This window comes from Rhinopithecus bieti, unplaced genomic scaffold (genome assembly GCF_001698545.2).
Source record: "Rhinopithecus bieti isolate Rb0 unplaced genomic scaffold, ASM169854v2 scaffold_16097, whole genome shotgun sequence".
In the NCBI taxonomy this organism is placed as follows: domain Eukaryota; kingdom Metazoa; phylum Chordata; class Mammalia; order Primates; family Cercopithecidae; genus Rhinopithecus; species Rhinopithecus bieti.
The window spans coordinates 172,464-189,712 of record NW_016808851.1 but is presented as its reverse complement, the minus strand read 5'-3'; positions in this window follow the sequence as shown (position 1 = coordinate 189,712).

The following is a 17,249-nucleotide window of genomic DNA, read 5'->3' as shown; positions in this document are numbered from 1 at the left end:
ATATGCTGTAATAAAAGTTATATGGGCCGGGCGCAGTGACTCATGCTTGTAATCCTAGCACTTTGGGCGGCCAAGGTGGGCGGATCACGAGGTCAGGAGATTGAGACCATCCTGGCTAACACTGTGAAACCCCATCTCTACTAAAATACAAAACAAAATTAGCCAGGTGTGGTGGTGGGCGCCTGTAGTCCCAGCTACTCGGGAGGCTGAGGCAGGAGAATGGCGTGAATCTGGGAGGTGGAGCTTGCAGTGAGCTGAGATCCGGCCACTGCACTCCAGCCTGGGCGACAGAGCGAGACTCCGTCTCAAAAAAAAAAAAAATAGCCAAGTATGGTGTTACATGCCTGTAGTCTCAGTTCTCAGGAGGCTGAGGCAGGAGGATTGCTTGAGCCCAGGCCTTGCAGGTTGCAGTGATCTAAGATTGCACCACACCACTGCACCCCAGCCTGGGCATTAGAGCAAGACTCTATCTCTAATATATATTAAAAACTGTAGAAATTAAAACAACAGCAAGGATACTCTCCATGGGGCAGACATTGACTCCAGAGCTTCTCCTCCATTTCCCAGACTGAAGAGAGTCAAGGAGTTGTGGACTCCTGCGGTGCCTCTCTGTGGGGCCTGGTGAGATATGTTTCCAGTTCCACATCATTTTGAATAGTGTCACTATGAAGCGCATGGGCAGATTGAAATGAAGCCAAAAACTGGTCAGCTTCCAAAGAAAATTACCATAAATGGGAAACCTGAATATAGCTATTCATCCTCTGGCTTCAGGCTATGAATGCCTCATTAATTAGGGCCAGAAAAAAGTGGTGCTGTCTCAGACAGGATGGCAAAAAGGAAATGCTTCTTAACCAGGGGCCACAGCCAAGACTGGAGTCCCTGGTGCCCAGCCCAGCTGTAGGCACATGGTAGGTGGTCCACACATGGGGAATGAAGAAATCAATACAAGGTTGACGTCAAAATGTTGGGGTTTAAGCCCCTGCTTCACCATTTCCAGACACCACACACCTGCAAAAATCCTTTCCAAATTCCAGATTTCCATCTCTGTAAAGCAGACAAAAAACAACACACATCTCAAGATCATTGTGAGAATTATACAGGCTAATTCCAAAGAAAAGTTTTTTTGTTTGTTTTGTTGAGACGGAGTCTCACTCTGTCACCCAGCCTGGAGTGCAGTGCAGCGATCTCCGCTCACTGCAAGCTCCACCTCCCGGGTTCACACCATTCTCCTGCCTCAGCCTCCCGAGTAGCTGGGACTACAGGCGCCCACCATCATGCCCGGCTAATTTTTTGTATTTTTAGTAGAGACGGGGTTTCACCGTGTTAGCCAGGATGGTCTCGATCTCCTGACCTTGTGATCCGCCTGCCTTGGACTCCCAAAGTGCTGGGATTACAGGCGTAAGACACCACGCCCAGCCCAAAGAAAAGTTTTTAAGAGATACAGATTTTATGTAAGAAAGAGAGAAAGGAAATGAAGATTCCCTTAAAACCTGTATTTCACTAAGCAAACTGAGAAAGACCTTTCATATCCACTACCCCATGTAATAGAATATAATGTGGTTTATTATCAAGTATTCATTAATGAAGTGTTGATTGACTTACTTTATAGTGGAGGATTCGGCTGCTTCTTCTAAAGCCATCCCTGCTCATTGGAGTGGTGGGCTGCTCCTGGACCAGTGCTGCTCACAGCCTGCCTTCCTTCCACTACCCGGGAAGAGCCGCATACCTGGGTGGGGAGCTCAGCGTGGATGCTTGGAGCTGTAAGCCTTGCTTGGGTGGATTGTGCACCTGGACATCAGGGCCTGGGGCCATGTGACTGGCCCAACTCAGAGGAATTGTGCCACCATTTATGATAAATGCTAAGTGTGTTTAATTTATAATAGGCTTTTTAATCTAGATTTTCTTGGGTACTCTGGCAGGCAAAATAAACAGGTCCAATTAACTGTTGACTAACAGATCAATAATGGACCCGAAAACAGACAACCCAGGTGGCATTTTAGGGTCAAATAAAACTTCCTCAACATCTGCTTGGCTTCCTCCTCATCTCACTGCTCCCTCTCCCTGATCTCATTCCCCTTTTAGAGGGTGGTGAGAGTATGCTGACAAGGAAGACTCCTAAACTTATGTAACAAGGGACAGCCAGTCAAGAAAGGACCCACCTATTAGCATTGCTTGAGAGCTGAATTCAGCCATGTGCTTAAATAAAAGAAATAATTTCCATTTACTGAGCATCCACCATGTGCTAGGCACTTTGCATGTGCTATGCAGGATCCCTGTGAAATATAAATTATTATCTCCATTCTACAGATGAGGCTCAAACAAGATAAATAATGTGTCCAAGCCCACAGAAGTACATTAAATGATAGAATTGAAATCAAATCTGTCTGGCTCCTAATCTATGTTTTAACCAAAACATCCCTTCCATAGCCTACCTGCTATGGTCTGAATGTCCCCCAAAATTCATGCATTGAAACTGAACCCCCATTGTGTCGGTGTTAAGAGGTGTGACCTTTTGGGGAGTGATTAAGTCATGAGGGCTCCACCCTCCTGAGTGGATTAGTGCCTTGCAAAAGGGCTGAAGGGAACTAGCTCAGGCCCTTCTTTGCCCTTCCGCTTTCCACCCCTTGGGGGCACAGCATTCTCCCCTTCTGCCACATAAATACTCTCACCAGATACTGAATGCCACAGCCTTGAACTTGGACTTCCCAGGCACCAGAACTGTTAGAAATAAATGTCTATTGATTATAAATCACTGTCTGTGGTATTTTGTTATAGCAGCACAAACAACAAAGACGCCACAAATTGCCTCTCACATTTACAACCTAGTATGTGTGACTTCTGCTCTCCTCTCCTGGAAATGCCAGTAACATAGAGATTAGCCAATTTCATTCATGACAACTTGCTCAGCAATCAGTTTAAACATCTCTACATATTTAATCACAGATCTGCTTGTAAATCGATTTCCCATGAAAACTTAAACTGGACAGGATTTGACAGTCACTCAGACTCTGGTCACTGCTTGGGGGGCAGAAGAGCAAACAACAGGCTTATAGCACAGGAGAGGCCCCGTTTAAATCCTGATTCTGCCTCTTTCTGGCTACATCAGTTGGGTTTTCAGTTGCAAACCGTAGAACACATCTGTAGCCGAAAACCAGCCTATTGAAAGGGAGCTTATTAGGATGACAGGAGGGCTGGAGATCCTGGCTGGCCAACAGCAGAAGCCCAGTGAGGCTGGGCCCAGCCAGGGTGATCACAGGAACATCCTAAAGGATGCCACCCTTGCCCCACTGAGCAGTCGCCTCCTTGCTGAGCAGCATCCCAGACTCTCCCTGCCTCTCCTTTCCAAATCGGCATAGCAGGAGCAGCATCCAGTGGTCATGCTCAGGCCATCATCTGCTGCCTCCCTGTTGGAGGTTGAGAGAGAACATCTGCCCTGCAGGCTCCACCCTCCCACTATGGAGCTTAAGGGAGCGCTGTGCTTCACATCATGCAGGTGTCCCGTGAGTGGTAATCCCCTCCCCCTCCCTCTTCCCCTCCCTCTACCACTGATGGCTATAGCTCCTCCAGTCTACCAGACCCTTGCAAACAGTCCAGCTCCTGCCCAGCCTCTGAGAAGCAGGAACTGGTTCAGTCATCCCATCCTGACACTTCCCCCTCTTTGCTGCTGTGGCCACTTGCTGTCCCCTGGCCAAAAGATGTGAGCTTCTCATAGAGTCCCTGAATGGTTCTATATTGCTGGTCACAAAAGATCTTTGTTTGTTTGGTTGGGTTTTTTGAGGTTTTGTTTGTTTGTTTGTTTGTTTGTTTCTGAGATGGAGTCTCGCTCTGTCACTCAGGCTTGAGAGCAAGTGGTACTATCTCTGCTCACTGCAACCTCTGCCTCCCAGGTTCAAGTGATTCTCCTGCCTCAGCCTCCCGAGTAGTTGGGATTGATTACAGGCACATGCCACCACATCCAGCTAATTTTATTATTATTTACTTTTTTTTTTTATTTTTAGAGACGGAGTCTCGCTCTATCTCCCAGGCTGGAGGGCAGCGGCACGATCTCAGCTCACTGCAAGCTCCGCCTCCCAGGTCCATGCCATTCTCCTGCCTCAGCCTTCCAAGTAGCTGGGACTACAGGCGTCTGCCACCACGCCCGGCTAATTTTTGTATTTTTAGTAGAGACAGTGTTTCACTGTGTTAGCCAGGATGGTTTTGAACTCCTGACCTCGTGATCTGCCCACCTCGGCCTCCCAAAGTGCTGGGATTACAGGCGTGAGCCACCGCACTTGGTCATTTTTTTTTTTTTGAGACAGAGTCTCGCTCTGTCGCCCAGGCTGGAGTGCAGTGGCATGATCTCGGCTCACTGCAAGCTCCACCTCCCGGGTTCACACCATTCTCCTGCCTCAGCCTCCCAAGTAGCTGGGACTACAGGTGTCTGGCACCACGCCCGGCTAATTTTTGTATTTTTTAAGTAGAGAAGTGTTTTCACTATGTTAGCAAAGATGGTTTCAATATCCTGACCTCATGATCTGCCTGCCTTGGCCTCCCAAAGTGCTGGGATTACAGGCGTGAGCCACTGTGCCTGGCCTCGATGTTTTTATTTTTAATAGAGATGGGGTTTTGCCATGTTGGCCAGGCTGGTCTCGAACTCCTGATCTCAAGTGATCTGCCTGCCTCGGCCTCCCAAAGTGCTGGGACTACAAGTGTGAGCCACCATACCCGGCCTGGTTATAAAATATCTTATTAACACTGGGCTACAAATGAAATAATGGAAAGACAGCAAATCAGTTGCAGGAAATATTCTGAGAATGTCTTTTAGAAGTCATTGGGACCCAAGAGAGAGCATTTCATTTGATGACAAGTGACCTGGTTCAAAAGCAACCTCTGTTACTAACTAGTGTGACCCTGGGCCTGTGCATTCACCTTCCAGTGTCTCTTTCCTCACCTAAGAAAGGTAGTAAATAATATTTCCTGAGCAACCTGCAACATGAGAGTCAACAAGTGCCTCCCATAGAAAGAGCTGCACAAACAAAGGTTGTCTTTGAGAGGGTAGAGGGAGAGCTGTGCAAGGAAGGACAGGGTTGTGGAGGGCGTCTGACCTTCCATATGGCCCCTGCTCTGCTCAGCTCAGCCCAAAGGCAGAGCCGATACAGATTCCCTGGCCATGGGCACCAGCACACCTACTTGTAGGGGCCTGTCCTTCCTACAACAGCAGTGGGTGCCCAGAATCCTGCCTCCCTAAAACTATATTCACTCTGTCTACATAGCTTTCAAAGTACATATTCTGATGCAGTAAGTTTAAAACTCAGCCTTTTAGTATGTCTTTTCCCTTTGCTGTGGCTCTATCATGCAGGGCCTCATTGGGAACTGGCTAATACAGTTCACACTCTGTGAAGGACTTGCAGCTCATCCCAGATGACCACTTACACGTTCTTACCAACCACGTAAGAACAGAGGAGCATCTTGTAAAAAGACTGAACCCATGCCCTCCTCTCTTCCCCAGCTTGGAATGAAGCAACCACATTTACAGAGGAAAAGACATAAAATCAGCTTTTCAACACTCTCAGCACTGTGAGTGGTTTCTTTCTAAAGCCAGAAAATTTGGTAAAAATGAAGGGCAGGTCAAATTTGACACGCTGCAGCCAAGGTAAAGACAAACATAGTTATCCGAAGCAGTACTGCAGCAAAGTAAAGTACTATTGCTTCCCTTCTTTGAAGATATCTCCAGCCACCATTTTTCTCAGAAGTCCTAACTTTTGAATTAAAATAATATGTGTGGGTATGAATTTATATACCCACAAATATTTATAATTCCAAGATGCAACACTCATGCTTGCATTTTCTAAAGTCAAAGGCATGGAAATGTCTGTGACGCTGTGTTGGAAATCAGGTAACTTGTCAGCTGCGTATTACAAAGGAAATACAAACAAAACAAAGGATCTACAATTGTTAACTTAATGTCCCCTTATCACTCAAGGGACTTTTGAGAAACACAATTTATAACTGTATTAATCTTTTCCAAACACAGACTTTAAAAATAAGCAATAACCTACTTTGATAATAACTATATAGCTATGAAAAAAAATCACTCATTGAATCATAATTTGATTAGTCCTCTTCCAGGAGGCTCTATGATAAAACTTTGCTTTATATATAGGATCACAGATTTTTGGAGACTGATGAAGGCTTGTTCCATTCCCTAATTTCATATTCAGATGAGCAAAGTTGACCTGGAATGGTCAACTGGCTCGTCCAGGGTCACCCAGCAATAGTAGGCGTGGGAGAGCAGAACCCGCCCACTACTCTGACACTGGTGTCCCTCCATTGCCCCACCTGTATACAGCAAGAATTAATTTATTATCACCCCATTTGCTCCATGGAAGATGAAATACACAAAAGGCACCATACCAGGACCAGCAAAGCCTACCTAATGAAAAGAGACAGGTCACGAAGCATTTGGTAGGAACGGAGTCATTTCAGGTGGTGACAGGTTTTAGTCTAATTTATTTCTGAGTGAGGAAGATGCATTGATTCATTTTTCTCCCAACCTAGTCAGACCACTAGCTTTTCATCATCATACATATCCATTTATTACATGTTCTTACCAATGCAAGTTCCTGTTCACAAGTATTTCAAACATCAAGATTTTAAAATGTGTCTTGAATGTAAAACTATTTTTATCATCACAACCTCAACTTATAAACAGGTTGTGTTCAGAAGTCCATTTGTAACGCATTTTTGTTTTATTTGTTTATTTATTTTTAACTTTTTTTTTCTTTTTTGAGACAGAGTCTTGCTCTGTTGGCCGGGCTGGAGTGCAATGGCGCAATCTCAGCTCACTTCAAGCTCTGCCTCCCAGGTTCACGCCATTCTTCTGCCTCAGCCTCCCCAGTAGCTGGGACTACAGGCACCCACCACCACACCCAGCTAATTTTGTTTTTATTTTTAGTAGAGATGGGGTTTCACCGTGTTAGCCAGGGTGGTCTCAATCTCCTGACCTCGTGATCTGCCCGCCTCAACCTCTCAAAGTGCTGGGATTACAGGTGTGAGCACGTAATTACAGGTGTGAGCACCACGCCTGGCCTATTTTTAACTTTTTGAGACTGAGTCTCACTCTGTTGCCCAGGCAGGAGTTCAGTTGCACGATATTGGCTCACTGCAACATCCACCTCCCAGGCTCAAGCGATCCTCCCACCTCAGCCTCCCAAGTAGGTGGACCACAGATGCCCACCACCATGCCTGGCTAATTTTTTGTAGTTTTGGTAGAGATGGGGTCTCACCCTGTTGCCCAGGCTGGTCTCAAACTCCCGAGCTCAAGCAGTCCGCCCACCTCTGCCTCCTAAAATGCTGGGATTAAAGGCAAAAGCCACCACACCTGGCCTTGTACTTCATGTTTAGAACCTGGAACTTACTTTCTACCAGAAAGGATTCTAAAAATAGAAATTAGGTACCCAGCCAAGTCTTCCCAGGAGTCTAACCCACAAAGCCCACAGAGGCACTCTAGCAGCCCCCCGAGCTCTCAGGACCCTGGAATCTGAGCCCTTCCTCTTTCCTGCTTCTCATTCATTCCGTTGACAAGAGTAGTAGGAATCCAGCCCGTTTCCTCTCCCAAAGTCCACTAAAAGAAAACCCAGAAAGCGTGCTGGAAATGGAACCTCTCCCATGTGACTGAGAGCCAGTTCGCCCACAGTGTGGCCAAGGATTTCATTTGGATTCCTCCTGCTGCTGGGGAACAAAAGGCTCCCCCAGAGTCTCCTTCCTCAGACCAATTGGCTGTGGGTCTTTTGCACTGGAAATTCAGGAAACTCTTGTATTACAAATCCAGCTGACAATGAAGGTTCCTGAAAATTCTACCACTCTCTTCCTAATTCTAAGAAGATAAACAGTTTATACTCACCTCAGTGAGATAAATACGGGCTTTGGAGCCAGAGGAAACATGAATCTAAATCCCTGCCTTCCACTTTCTAGTGGAAGTGTCTAGTGTCTCTGTGAGAGAGCACACATATGGGCGCCTTTAGCCCTGGTGTCCAGTGCTCCCCACACTGTGGTGCCAATCTCCCTCAGGAGTCTCTCTCCTCCCAGCAGCATTTCTGGTCACCAGATGCAATGATAAAGGAAAGAAAGGTAAAGTGAGAAACACTAAACAAAGGAATGGTGATATGGCACAGGTTTCTCTTAGGGCTTAACTCTTCCCAGTGTCATGGGGTGAAGAAGGGGAGCTCTCTTTCCCAGGAGGATGGAGGAAGAAAGGAAGGCAGGTTCTGCGATCCCTGCAAGACCTGGGACTCCCTGCTCACCAAGCCCCATTCTCTGTTGGCTTTTCCAGGTGTGCTGAAAGGAAGGATCACAAATACTCGAGAAGGTGAAAGAATAAAACACACTCCACAAGCCTGAGCTCCATCCTGCCTTTAGAACTACTGATAAACATCAGGGATTTTTCTGTGCTAGCAAGGAAGGACATGAGTCTAATCATGCACATCTGTTTTACAAAGTTATCCATCCCCTTCTCCCAGCAAATTCCTCTGATTTGAGGTCTACTGCAAATGCCAACCACCTCTGCGGGATTTCCCAAGATGCCTCATTCATTCAGCAGATGCACATTAATCACCTATGATGTGTTCATCACTGTGCCCAGTGCTGGAGTCACCAACCGTAGGCCATGCAGATAAGGCAGAGGGCAAGTGTGCTAGCTTGAGATTGGACTTACTCCTGGGCAGCCCACTTCGGTTCCTTACCAAAGTGTCTTCAATCGCTGGACTCCAGGCTTCAGGCTCCACCTCTTCATACAGCTCTTCACACTCCACTTTCACATCTCTCTGTCACTAAGGGACTGGGACATGCAATCCCTTGCTTGAGTCACATGGTTGGTTAGTGGCACAACAGGAACGAGAATCATGGACCCTCCTAGGTTCCTCCCTGGACCACTAGACCAGGCTTCCTCTGAATTGTCTGCTTGGTCAAGGCTGGGGTTGAAAGTAGGAAGACATAGCCAAGGTTTAATGGAGGAAGGAAGGTGTATGAAGCCCAAATCTCATCCACATATCAGGAGTTTTCTCCTTGTGCTTTAGTTTCCTTGGATGCGAAATGAAATTGGTAAATGAGAATTGGGTCTCTGGATGATTCTCCTGAACTGCCCCTCCTGGCAGAAGAGCAGGAGTGAGTATTTGTTTTGCTCCTAAGGACCAAAACCCAGCCCACAGCAGCCCTCTACAAAACAGTAATTTTATGATGTTCCTTGTTTTCACTGAAAAGGAAAATCATGTCCAGTTCTGCATTTTACTCCATAGTACAGCTAGATTTGTTTTAATATAAACAAATATTAATATGCTTATCTTGTACAAATTTTTGACCAAAATGAGTCTCCAGGGCAATGCACCAGCTGACCCTGTGGTTTTTTGCACTTTTGTCACCCATCTGAGTACTAACGGGCACATGGCTCAGTGCGAGATGTGGAGACTTACACATCTCCTAAATCTCACCCGCACATCCTGCAGGCCTACCCTTGAGCTTCAAGTAAACAGCTAGGGAGTCACACTTAGGTTTGATAATGAGTACCAAGAAGAGATCAATTCAATAATGATTTTTGCATTCATGTGTGCTCCATATAAATGACCTCCCCCTTGCACACACACCAGTCTGGCCCAGGACCCAAGTGACCCCTGGAAGAGGATCAGCCAGGTGCCAGGCAGAGCTGTGGGCTGGAAAGAAACACTTGCTCCCGCTGAACAAACTAGCATATGGTGGATCTTCACAATAATGTGGAACAATGAGGGATTGCTTTTAAATGTTTAAAATCACTCCATCATTTACTAATCATTAAAAAGTTTATTGTCAACTTCTTGTGAAAAGCAACCACACTTCTTCTGATAGCTCTTAGTAACGAAAACTTTTCTTTTTTTTTTTTCTTTTTGAGACGGAGTCTCTCCATCGCCCAGGCTGGAGTGCTGTGGCGCGACTCCGGCTCACTGCAAGCTCCGCCTCCCGGGTTCACGCTAGTCTCCTGCCTCAGCCTCCCGAGTAGCTGGGACTACAGGTGCCCACCACCACGCCCGGCTAATTTTTTGTATTTTTTTTTTTTTTTAGTAGAGACGGGATTTCACCGTGTTAGCCAGGATGGTCTCAATCTCCTGACTTCGTGATCCACCTGCCTTGGCCTCCCAAAGTGCTGGGATTACAGGCATGAGCCACGGCGCCTGGCCAGTAACCAAAACATTTTTACAATCGTATTTAAGCACTTCCTTTTGTAGGGTAGCTAATGAACTGTGCAGGTGTCTGTTCAGATTTTGGAATTTTCGTGGATCCCTCATCCATCCACTGAGTTAGAACTGGTAAGAGTTTCCAGCCTTCCGATTTTCTGAACACGCAGTGCTGAGGTTAAGATGGAAGGCAGGAGTTAGTGGGAACCCTTTGTTATCTATGAGGCTTCATTTGCCTACACTTTCATCATTTCTGAGCCGCCACAGGGCAGTTTATTGTATTATGAAAGTTTATTTGCATAAAAATCTTCATTTGTTTTCTTGAAATTATGTTAACTGAGAAAAAAGAGCACATGACAGTATAAACACCTTTCACACAAACAGCTATCAAGAGATAATTTAAATGTTTTCTAGGGAGGCCGAGATGAACAAATCGCTTGAGGCCAGAAGTTCAAGACCAGCCTGGCCAACATGGTGAAATGCTATCTCTACTAAAAGTACAAAAATTAGGGAGGTGTGGTGGTACACGCCTGTAATTTCAGCTACCGCGGCAAGGGGGTGGGGTTGGGGGGCTGAGGCTGGGGCAAGAGGATCGCTTGAGCCCAGGAGGCAGAGCTTGCAGTGAGCTGAGATTGCCTGGGTGACATAGACAGACCCTGTCTAAAAAAAAAAAAAAAAAAAAAAAAAAAAAAAAAAAAAAAAAAAAAATTATTTAATTTACATTATGAGGGCCTTTTTCTATGAAGTTGCTTGAGGTTGCCTGTATTTCCATTTTTTTCTTTTCTTTCTTCCTTCCTTCCTTCCTTCCTTCCTTCCTTCCTTCCTTCCTTCCTTCCTTCCTTCCTTTCTCTCTCTCTCTCTTTCTTTCTTTCTTTCTTTTTTTTTTTTTGAGATGGAGTCTTGCTCTCTCGCCCAGGCTGGAGTGCAGTGGCGCGATCTCGGCTCACCGCAAGCTCCGCCTCCCGGGTTCACGCCATTCTCCTGCCTCAGCCTCCGGAGCAGCTGGGACTACAGGCGCCTGCCACCACGCCCGGCTAATTTTTTGTATTTTTAGTAGAGACGGCGTTTCACCATATTAACCGGGATGGTTTCGATCTCCTGACCTGGTGATTCGCCCACCTCGGCCTTCCAAAGTGTTGGGATTACAGGCGCGAGCCACTGCTCCCGGCCTCCATTTTTTTCAAAAAGTATATCTCTATTGGAGTTAAAAATGGTTTGATGGAATAATATAATTTCAACTAATTGAAATTATATTTTAATTATTATCCATCTCCAATATTTATTATAGTCCTAGTGTACAGTTTGTTGAGCCCATATTTTCCTTGAGGACTGAAGTCACTGTGAGTAAACTGCCACAAGGTTATTTTATTTCTGGAGGTTGTCTCCCCTAAGTACTGTGAAAACCTGTCATCTTGACGGGCTGCCAACATGGACATTTTCTCATTTACTAAGTAGGAGAATTCTGCAAGCACTTTCCATTATTTTAGAATTCATGGCTGGGCTCAGTGGCTGGTGCCTGTAATCCCAGCACTTTGGGAGGCCGAGGCGGGCGGATCACCAGGTCGGGAGATTAAGACCATCCCGGCTAACATGGTGAAACCCTGCCTCTACTAAAAATGCAAAAAAGTTTGCCGGTGCGGTGGCGGGTGCCTGTCGTCCCAGCTACTCGGGAGGCTGAGGCAGGAGAATGGCGTGAACCCGGGAAGCGGAGCTTGCAGTGAGCTGAGATCGCGCCACTGCACTCCAGCTTGGGCGACAGAGCGAGACTCCGTCTCCGAAAAAAAGAAAAAGAAAAGAATTCACAGCAAAAGATAAAAGCTTTTATTTTTGTTATTTATTTCTGTTTTATGAATGTGGCCCTTTCAGCTTTATAACAATCCAAATCAGTGTGCGAAAACAACACACAACCACTCTCCCAAGGAACACACATCCAGGTAACTGAAGCCTGAATGAAACAGTATTTTTTCACTTGGTTTTCGTGGAATTCCACTTCAGGTAGTCCTACTGCCTCCCCAAGGCCTGTGCTCATAGCTTTTTCTAGCCCCTAGGAGACTGGACCCTGGTGGCAGCCCGCTCACCTCTGTCTCGCTCTTTAAATGCAGCGCCCTCTGGTGTACGTTTTGATTTTAGCAGCCGAAGTCACTGGCCCTGTGTCATGTTGCTGGTGGATCCTGGTGGTAGTTTTAGCTCCTGTTTCTCTCAGGTAGTATCTAGAGATAAGTTAGAATGACAAGATTTTGTAAGAAAATAATAACAGTAAAAATTCTGAAAGCCAGACTCTCCAATGCTCACCATAAAATGCTAAGGAAATAACCTCATTCTCCCCTAAGGACCTGGAGACATTAGCTTAGCAACTCACCTCATAGATCATTTAGGGCAACTCCCTCATCTGAAAGACAAGAAATCAAGGCCTGGAGGAGTTAAGTGACTTGTCAGACTGATACAGTGAGTTGGGTTGACCACCTAGGCCTTCTGCTACCTATGATGGAAAGAGCTACAGTTCTCTGAGTATTACCACAAGCCAAGCAAGCACTATGCTAAGTCTATTACAGGCATTGGCTTATTTGAGGCCCACAGCAATATTTTGAGGTAGGTACTATCATGATGCCTATTTTACACACAGGGAAGCATAAGCTTAGCAAGCGAGACTGAGGAAACGTGCATGCCCCGTGTCACACAAACACAGGTTTTCTGACTGCAGAGCCGGTGCGCCGGTGCTTGAAACCACGACTGATCTCACTGCCTTTGTGGCAATTGTATACTTATATATGGATATGCACATATGTAGATACATGGATACTGGTGTATGGATGTACATGAATTTACACGTATATGATATATCAGTAAGAAAGATATAGTATCATTTTGCATATTTTGAAACTTAAACCAAATGGTATTATAATTGTATGTACCTGGCGGGCAGATGGGGGAAGGATAAGTCCATTCCATCTGCTTTCTGCTGTGCCTTCCTATACTACAGAAACAGGAAAGCTAAAAACTACATTTCCCAGACTCCTTTACAACCAGAGTCAGGATGTGGTGCAGATTCAGTCACTCAAATGTGGGGGAATTGCAGCAGGGGCCAGGCATCTGCTGCTCCTGCTGCCAAGCCCAGCGGGGGAGATATTCAGTTTTCTGGGCAGCATTAGCTGAGGTCCTGGGCTCTGGTCGCTGGCTCTGAGGTGCTGAGAGCAGGGCACGTGGCGTCCATTTGAAGCTGAAAATCCTTGAAGACACAGTGGGGTCTGCAGCGGGCAACAGTGGCTGTGGTTTCTGAGGGTGGTAGGTTTCTGATTATGGATGGATTCCTTCCTTGTCTTGGTGGCTTCCTAACTGTGGCAGTAGTGATGTGGTGAAGAGTCGGTGGCCCTTTGATCCTAGTGGCTCACATGGGCTTTGGATGGCTTCATGGGGCTATGCAAACAGATATTGGAGTCCAGAGCCTGCCAAGAGTTGGACTGGACCCTCAGGGTAAAGGTGGACTGATGGTCAACCAGTCTTCAAACAGAAGGCAGTCCAGGTTCAAGGCTTCTAAATGTCCCAAAATATCTCAATTCCTGCAGCAAAATTCAAGCAATTTTATAGCTATCAAGTGCCTGATATAAGCAAATGAAATTCATTTCTGGAGGAAGGAAATATCATGCTACTTTTTTTTTTTTTTTTTTNTTTTTTTGAGATGGGGTCTCATTCTCTCACCCAGGCTAGAGTTCAGTGGCGCAATCACAGCATACAACAGCCTCCACCTCCCAGGCCCAGGTGATCCTCCCACCTCAGTCTCCTGAGTAGCTGAAACTACAAGTGCATGACCCCACACTCAGCCAATTTTTGTATTTTTACTAGAGACGGGGTTTTACCATGTTGCCCAGACTGGTCTCAAACATCTGGCCTCAAGCCATCTGCCCCACCTCAGCCTCACAAAGTGCTGGGATTATAGGAGTGCGTCACTATGGCCAACCCATCCTACACTTTATATTCTGTCAACAGTAATTTTTAAAATATCGTATCCAGAACGTAGACAAAGATAACCAACCACATGGGAAGATAAGATAGCAGAAATGAGAACCAGCTGAAACATACAACAGAGACAGAAAATACATGGAACCTCTAGATCAGTACTCTGATAGAAATATAATGGAAGCCACAAGTGTGAGCCACACAGGGAATTTTAAATATTCTAGTGAACACATTGAAAAAATAAAAAGAAACAGGTGAAATACATTTTACAATATTTTAACTCAATATGTTTTAACTCAATTTTTTAAACCAAAACTATTATTTCAACGTGTCATCAATAGACAAATGAATAATGAGATATTTGACTTTTTTTTTTTTTGGAGACAGAGTGTCACTGTGTCGCCCAGGCTGGAGTGTACAGTGGTGCGATCTTGGCTTACTACGAGCTCTGCCTCCCAGGTTCATGCCATTCTCCTGCCTCAGCCTCCCGAATAGCTGGGACTACAGGCACCAGCCACCACGCCTGGCTAATTTTTTGTAGTTTTAGTAGAGATGGGGTTTTACCATGTTAGCCAGGATGGTCTCGATCTCCTGACCTCGTGATCTGCCTGTCTTGGCCTCCCAAAGTGCTGGGATTATAGGCGTGAGCCACCACACCCAGCTGACATTTGACATTTTTATACTAAACCTTTGAAATTTGGTGTGCACCATATACTACAGTACATCTCAATTCAAACTAATAATATTTCAACTTCTCAATAGCCTCGTGTAGCTAGTAACTGCTGGGTTAGACCTTGCAACTTCAAATTTTAGAATTATCTGGTCAGGTGTAGTGGCTCACACCTATAATCCTAGCACTTTGGGAGACCAAGGCGGGAGAATCATCTGAGGCCAGGAGTTCAAGACAGTCAGGCCACATGGTGAAACCCTGTCTCTACTAAAAATACAAAAATTAGCCAGGTGTGGTTGTGTAGCAGGATGAGCCGCAGACAAAACTCCTCAGACACCAGATTAAAGAAGGAAGAGGTTTTTTATTTGGCTAGGAGCATCGGCAGACTTGTCATCTTAAGAACCAAGCTCTCCGAAAAAAAAATTCTTGGCCTTTTTAAAGGCTTACAACTTTAAGGGGTCCACGTGAAAGGGTCGTGATAAATCGAGCAAGTGTGGGAAACGTGACTGGGGCTACATGCCTCAGCTAACAGAACAAAAGTTTTACAATGCTTTTTTCATACAGTATCTGGAATTTACAGATAACACAAGTAGTTTAGGTCAGGGGTTGATGTTATTATTATTATTTTTTTTAACTCCTAGGGCAGGGTGGTGGTGCCAAGGTTGTCTGACTATTTATCTTACTTTGGTTTCTTTCTAACTTTTTGCTTTCTCTCTCCTCCTGTCTTGTGAACTAGGCAAGGTGTAGGAAGTAGTAGTGGTCTCCTTCCTTATCCCCCTCTTTGAGAATTTTCACTAATTCGTAGGAGTTTTAGTTTTACTTTTGAGTCTTTTGTGAGACACAGTGATAGTTTTATGTAATACACTTGTATTGAAGTTTTCTGATGAACCATGGCATCTACAAAACCTTTTATCATTTGAAGGAGTAAATGTAATATACAGGGGAGCAGCAAGCGAGTTTCTATTACTAGTAATACACTTACAATGAGGGTTTTAAATTTTCTTATAGCTGTAAACTATTTTCTAAATGAAGACCAAGGATCAAACCTGTGTTAAACCTGCACAGGCACATGTACCAACTTTGTCATATCTTAAGCAGGTTAGTTTTTTTACTGGGTCTTAAAAGCTTTTTCTTAGCGAGTAACACAGTATTTTTTAATAACAGAAGTTTTTAAGAGCCAGATGCTTGAACTTGGGGTGTCTGTTTGGGGAAAGTGTTAAAGTAAAGTTATCTGGAGGCATTAACTCTTTTGCTTCTCAAGGCCATTGGTGTCTTATGTTAGCCTTTTTATAAACATAACATGAAGAAACATACAGGCTGCTAGCAAAGTTTTCAGCCAACTGAGCAAATAGGTTTTTTTCTTTTTTTGCTAAAGGAGGAGGTTCTGATAACTTCTGGTTTATATGTTTAAAGAATGACTGAAAGACTTGGAATTGTTGCTGGGCTGGATGGGTCTGGGTTTCCTAAGTAGTATGTGTACAGCGGGGACACCTTATATAGGTGTTTCTTCTAGCATGGTCAGGGAGGTTAACAACAACAAAACAATGTATAGCATATTCATATCCAACAAGGACAAAAGAAGTCCTGACTTGGGAAAAAGGTTGAATACCGCGACAGAACAATAGGAAAACAGTATTACAGGAAAACTATTAGACTTAAGATTTTTAACTACATTTACTTGCTTGATGAGTCCTCAAGCTTTGGCCAAGCGTAGACTAGTCAGCTGCCGGTATGTGACTAGAGCAGGGCTTGTTGTCTCCTCAAGCTTCAGCCGCGGGTAGACTGGTCAATATCCGGAGTGACCAGAGCAGGGCTGTCATCCTCAGCAGCAGCTTGGTCTCGTCTCAGGATCAGCCGGGTTGGATGATCTGTGTCCTGCTGGCTGCTCCACTTGTCCTCCGCTGCCGGTGTTAGCTGACTGAGGGGATCCAAGACGCAACACCTGCAACTTTAACAGCAGTGGGAGCGGACAAGGTTACAGTACAGAGCCCATCCTATATGGGTCCTAGAACAATTAGATTTTACTTTAAACAGAGTCACTAGATTTAAAGGGATATCAGACTTACAGGCCTTTTCATTTATTTAATCATGAACACTTTGTGTGGCTATTTTTAAAGCCTGCATTTGCTTTTTTAAGGTTAATTCCTTTAGTTTCTGGAGGTCACCTTTAATTTGACTTATGATTTGGGGGTGGCCAACCAAACAAAATCTTATAGGGCAAATACCTAGTTTGTTTGGTGGGGGTGCACCCGACTCAGAGGAGGACTGTAGGCAAAAACCTGATTTTATCTTAAATTAATTTTCTGGCAATATTATTTTTTAGTAGCTGCTCGAGCGTCCAGGTCATGCATTTTACCTTTTCTTGAACTTTGTGGCCGATAAGTTGTGTGTAACTTTTATTTTATTTTTAACAGTCTTGTTAAATCTTGCACTGTTTCAGCTAC